Raw genomic sequence first — 6371 nt, 5'->3', positions numbered from 1 at the left:
TAAGAATGTTTAATAATAAATTATTTACTTACATTTAATTTCGAATTAGAAATTTTAATTTAAGTAGACTCACTTGAATAAAAAATGACAATTGGCAACAAATAACATCACGCACATTACAACTGTGCAATCTATATCACCTTCTACATACATAATATATTCAGGTGAATTTTTCAACAAGCTTGGAAAGCTAAATCCGTAACTAGGAGATACAGCGAAAAACGCTCAATCAATCATCAATTTAATGAAAATTAAATTGCAACATTAGATTTTTAAATCCATTTCGATAGCCGGATAACGAACCAGTTGTTTTTGCAAATAAAAATACCCACCCTACATTATTGCACCCGTTTATATCGTGTCTAATAACTAATAAATATAAATCCCGGGGTGTATGTTTTTTTTGCAAAATACACTTACCGGTTCCTTTTTCGGATAGATATATTGCTGCTTGTGAAGAATAGATCGCTGCTTGTGAAGAACACGGGGGCCCCAATCCAAAATAGTACCTTTTATGACTTATTTAATTACTGGTTCAGAAAATGCTAAATTATATCCCGAACTGTTAATTATTGGTTAAAATAATTGACAACGTTGACATGGCTGCCATGTCAATTTGCGCGGCAGACACGTCTTAACCATCATCCTCAGAACTTCTTTGAGAAATTTTCACCATTGTTCGGAGTTTCGGATTTATGGGATTTACCCATCCACGCTTAATAAAAAATTCACCTGTATTACTACAATCCCAGGCGCCCTGATCTGAAACTGATAGCTGTATAATTAAATTTACTAAAGCAGAACTATTGAGGCTGAATGTCCACATTCGCAATGCCACACAAACCGAATCATTGCTTTAAAAAAATTTACTTTTAGACATTGACTGCATTTCATTGTAAGTAGATGTAGTGAGTATGGCGGTTTCCGGCTTAGACTAATCGACAAAGTTATCTAAGAACGTCGAGTACAGCGAGAATTTCTTGATTAGTTTACATTTTGTACTCTAGCACGAAAAAATCACATACATTGTGTTAAAATCCATACAAAGGATTATTAAATCTTTTAAATAAATCTTTTGGTGTACGATTTATGTAAAACACTATTGTTTTCGATTTCCCTTACAAACCAGGGGTTCTACAGACCCGAGGTTCGATCGGGACTAGAACTAAGAATGTATTACAATGATGACAACGCGATTTGACAGTTTCGAACCGGCCCGTCTTTCCGTTGACGGTCTGCGAGAGTAGTTCTATAGGTCATCCGTAGTGGGAAAACGCTTGTAATTACGGATTTCGTGCTTCGAGAGTAGGACCCCAATAACGGCTGTTGTTTTGTGAATTTGTATGAAAAGTAAAGAAAAAAACAGTATTTCCAAAATTCGTAGAAAAAAGGTTGCTAAATTTTAAAATGCCGTGTTACGAGGTGGGGTGCACGAAAGGTGCCTCCTCCCACGATGACGGATCATTCCTTTCTCGTACGTCTGGCGCACCCTGGATGCCCAGCGGTATCGGCGAGTACCTTACGCCGACTGAAAAATTCTTTCACCACGATGACAAGCATTATAAGACGTTACGAGGTCTCAGGTTAATAAAAAAAACCCTGTATGTCGTTAAAACAAACTGTCTAATAAACTGTCTCTGTCTGTCTAATATTATTATGAAATGTGCAACTATTGAACAACAAATATGATGAAATTCAAACCATATGCAAGCAAAAGAAAAAAAACATTCTCATCCTATAGATAATTGTTAAAATACAAAATTATTAGAAATTACAATTCCAAATTATGATAGCAGGGATTGGTAACAAACGCAAATCATGACCGATCCTACCATACTAGTACGTGTTCAGAACATAATTGTTTACTTTTTACAGTTTTATGATATTAAATTATTTCGTAACACAAATGGTATTAAACCGTATAAGCGACTAGATTTTATTTTGTTAAAACAGTAGAAAATCAGGTACTATTGGGAAATATCCTCTTGAAGGCAGGCATATATAATATTCTTTACTATACATTTATATACACAAAATACGGAGATCGTATATAAAGATCGAAAATTACTCTTGATCGATTTTTGTCCAACCCTGCTACCATATTATGGAAAACACATTCAATTACTACCTATATCAGTTTATTTGAGTAAAGATATACAAGATGTAAGTTAAATTTAAAACAACATGAATTAAAAATGTATTAATTTTTACTCTACTCAAATATGTATTCGGAGCCGACTTATTCTACTTACATTATATATACACTAACATGCACAGTACCAATTAGTTACACAATTATAATAATAGTAACACTAACGAGGGAACCACCTTACTATCTACGCGAAAGTACCTGCAGTGAACAATCAGCAGCAATATAAAAGCATAAAGGGTCACTCGTCGTCACAGAATATCTTTATTATTTGCGCACGATGTCGTGCTCGTATGCATCGTTGAAAATGTGTTAAGAGATTAAGGCTGCCTTGCCACTAGACATGTGGGACGTAGCGAGGCGGTGCACTATGGGAAATAGTAGAACAACGGCGTATCAAAAATGGTTTCGACCAATGTCTTAATTGAAATACACATTTAATTTTATTTGATAGTTTAGATGTCGTACTTTATTAAACTGAAGGTTTTTTATTTGGATAGGTATGTTGATTTAATAAAAATACATCCAAAATGTCCTTTCCCGTACTCATCTCGTTGTGCCGTATAATTTTGGAACTTTAGACGTTGTATTTCGTATTGATTTTGTTAGATAAGCTATGTGTTATTATATATTTCTATAAAGCACATCTTACGTAAATGTCAAAAACAGTTGATATTTTTCAAATTTGTTGTGTAATGTAAAGAAAATAAATCATAATTAAAAATGGATACATTAAACTATCTTTATCAAATTCGTTCATCAAAGGCTTTGACTGTTAGCGAAGCTTGCCGAGGCTTCCAATTGTGTATTATTTCATAGTGTAAGTATTCATTACCAAAATTATAGAAAAATCAACTGCGGTTTTATTGCGGTTTCTAAAGACATGAAAAAAATCGTAACAAATGCCGCAGAAAAATACCCTTACCAATGCAACGCGATAAGATAATACGGATGCGGTTGCATTTATCATATTTATCAATGTTATTCACATTGCACCATTACTATATAATGCTCTGACACATTAATTTCATAAATTTATTAAAACAAGCAGTCGTTTGTTACTGAATATACTTTTCCAACTCCTTTGAAAATGAGTACTTTCAAATGTTTGAGACGTCGAGAACTAATACTTTCCTACATTGAAGGTGGAAATGAATCGGCGCTAGAAACATTTTTACGAGATTGTTATGAACTTTCGGATAACAATTTACGTTTGATAATTAGTGATTCAAAAAAAATTGCTAACACATTTAACAGTCTATAGAGACAAGCATCATGAAAGTAAGCCTTTTTGAGGGTTAACAGTGATCGGTTGGATCAAGAGTTTTCAGTTACTTTGTCAACGACAATCGATTCCATTCCATCTACTTCAATGGAAAACGAGGAATACCATGTAGGTCTTATGAAAATTCTACAGAATCTAGTGAGAAACGCAAAAATACTACAACTACTTAATGAATATGTCTATGGTGCATATATTCAAGGGCTGCGATCAAAGGGAGAAAATAATGAAGCAAACATCGTGGAGGCATTGAGGTCTGCAGATGCAGATGAATGAAAAAAATATCATTGCTAAAATTGATGGACGACTCTAATACCATCCTAACGCTGAGCGACCAAGAAGCATTAAGTGTATTTATTGAATTGGATCTGATCAGGGCTCAATATATACATATTGGAAGAATATTATGGATGGACGGAACGGTTTCTCACTACCACCTTATTACAAAGTACAAAATAGTAAACAGAACTGTTACCCACCTGCATCAGCTATTGAAATTACAAACGCGCAAAAATGTTATCCCTACAGGATTTATTAGATCGCACAACGGCGAGGATATTGATGATAGATTCCGTGTACAAAAACGGTTTGAAACAGTTGGTTTTATACAGTAAACGGGGATGTGATTGCTCGTCTGGTCAAAGCGAGTATAAACAAAGACTTCCAGAGGAGTCTGAACTTGTGTTCAAGTTAAACATGAACTTTTTTGACCATGATAGACGGCAAAGTAGCTCAGGTATTAACCGACACTCCTTTAAGTTTAACATGTAATATTTGTGGTGTTACTGCACGTCTAATGAATAATTTACAAAATGTAACTGCTAGGCCAGAAAATGAAAGTTCTTTTCGTTATGGATTATCAACAAACATGCCTGGGTTCGCTGTACGGAGATGATTTTGCATATTTCTTACAACCTTTCTTTTCAAAAATGGTCAGCTACGAGTGATGAAAACACAAATGAAACAAGAGACGAAAACTGTGGTACAAAGACGCTTTCGAGAAGAGCTTGGATTAATAATTGATAAACCACGGCAAGGAGGTGGTAATACCAATGACGGTAACACTGCGAGAAGGTTTTTTTATAATGCAGCCCGTTCAGCTGAAATTATTGGAGTCGATGAAATTTTGATAAAGCGACTCTGCTATGCTTCATTGTCTGGCATAATGATAGATTCCCAAAAATTTGGGGAATATGCTTTGGAAACGGCAAGAATATATGTCAGTAAATATGATTGGTATGATATGCCATCTTCGGTAAACAAAACATTAATTCATGGAGAAGGTATAATTAATCATTTTGCAGTGTTACCTATTGGCCACCTTAAAAAGACACTCAAGAATCTCGTTTGTACGAGACTACAAAAAATTTAGATTACACCACGCAAGAAAGTGCTCTAGTTCTTCACACTACTTCTTCTAGTATTTCACACGTTACTTTGCAATTCTCATCCATTTATAACCAGTAAACGAAAACCTTATGTTAAAAATAGACAGGAGCTTGACGAGGAGACGCTACGTCTATTATATTAGTAATAATAGGCCATGATAGAAGAGCGAGACTAGAATCTAAAACAGATATCCGAAATAATAACAAACACAGTTTCATGTATTTTCTTGTCTCGTATTTTTATTTTTTTATTTTATATAATTTTAAGTAAAATTTATAATTACATTTAATTTATTTTATGAATAAAGAATTACCGTAACATGGCATTTCCATTTTTCTTAAATATATATTGGGTAGTATTTACCAGAAAGAGATTTATGATTTTGCACATTTTTTGCCTCTCAATTACTGGGAGTTAAATAAAAATGTATATGCGTTTAAAAGCGTCGTAATTCCCATTATATATAATAAAAAATTGAAAGATGTATCTCAAAATAAAAAAGTTACAGATGTCTGGTCTGTAAAAATAAATAAATTTCCCATAGTGCGGTGTACGAGGAGAAAATCCACCAATAGGATTGCTTTATTTTCATAGCCTCGTTTAGCGCAGCTCCGGTAGAAAAGGGTTAGCGGAGCTAAGTATTGTAAATAGCTAAGAAATGTACAATTAAATGCGCGCAAGGGATGCGGGCGAGGACTGAGTGCCAAACGGTGTAGGAAGCTAGAGCTACTGAAAGTATGACACTAACTGACATTGACATATCGCCACCGCTGATACCACCACACCGTACCCCGCCCGCGCTGAGCTAGAGTCCGTAACGCATCCTCGCACCGCACCGCTGCACATTCTCTCACCGCCTAGCTACCTCGCACAGCTTTTGTGGAAATGATCACACCGTTTTACAGCGCCGCTACACATCCTTGCACCGCTACTCGCTACCTCGCACATTTATGGTGGAAAGGCAGCCTTAGTCTTAATTGATTTTACAGTGAAATAACTTTGTAAAGATGTATTTTCATTTCATTTTATAATAAAAGACTCTTTGATGGCTTCGACTACTTACAGTTGAGGCTATCGTAAAAGTGGTGTAACCAACATCCAATTTTTGATGCTATTTTTAAGTACAAAAAAAAATAATTTTTTTTATACACGAAAATAGCTTCTAAATATAAAACAATTATGTACCTTACTATTTAAAACAATTATGTTATTTAGTATGTTGGTTTCATCACTTTTGCGCTGATGGCCACAATTGTAACCCAGATTTATTACTACACTTTCAAAGTTATTTCATCAAATAATTCTAAATTAACAACATACATTAATTAGTTACAATATTCTTCCAAGTCATGGCATCTACTACTTACAAATTGTAACCCAAATTAATGACACTTCAAAATTATTTTATAAAATAATTCTAACGTACATTAGATAGTTACAATATTCTTCGAAGTCACAACATAAATATAAAGGAGTTCTTCCTTTAGTGGTACTAAAATAAATGGAAAAGGAGGTCTTCAGTTTTTGCCCAAAAAATGTACCGAGGTACAA

This window comes from Hyposmocoma kahamanoa, unplaced genomic scaffold (genome assembly GCF_003589595.1).
Source record: "Hyposmocoma kahamanoa isolate Upper Pololo Valley unplaced genomic scaffold, ASM358959v1 100021, whole genome shotgun sequence".
NCBI lineage: Eukaryota > Metazoa > Arthropoda > Insecta > Lepidoptera > Cosmopterigidae > Hyposmocoma > Hyposmocoma kahamanoa.
This window is presented reverse-complemented; position numbering follows the sequence as displayed.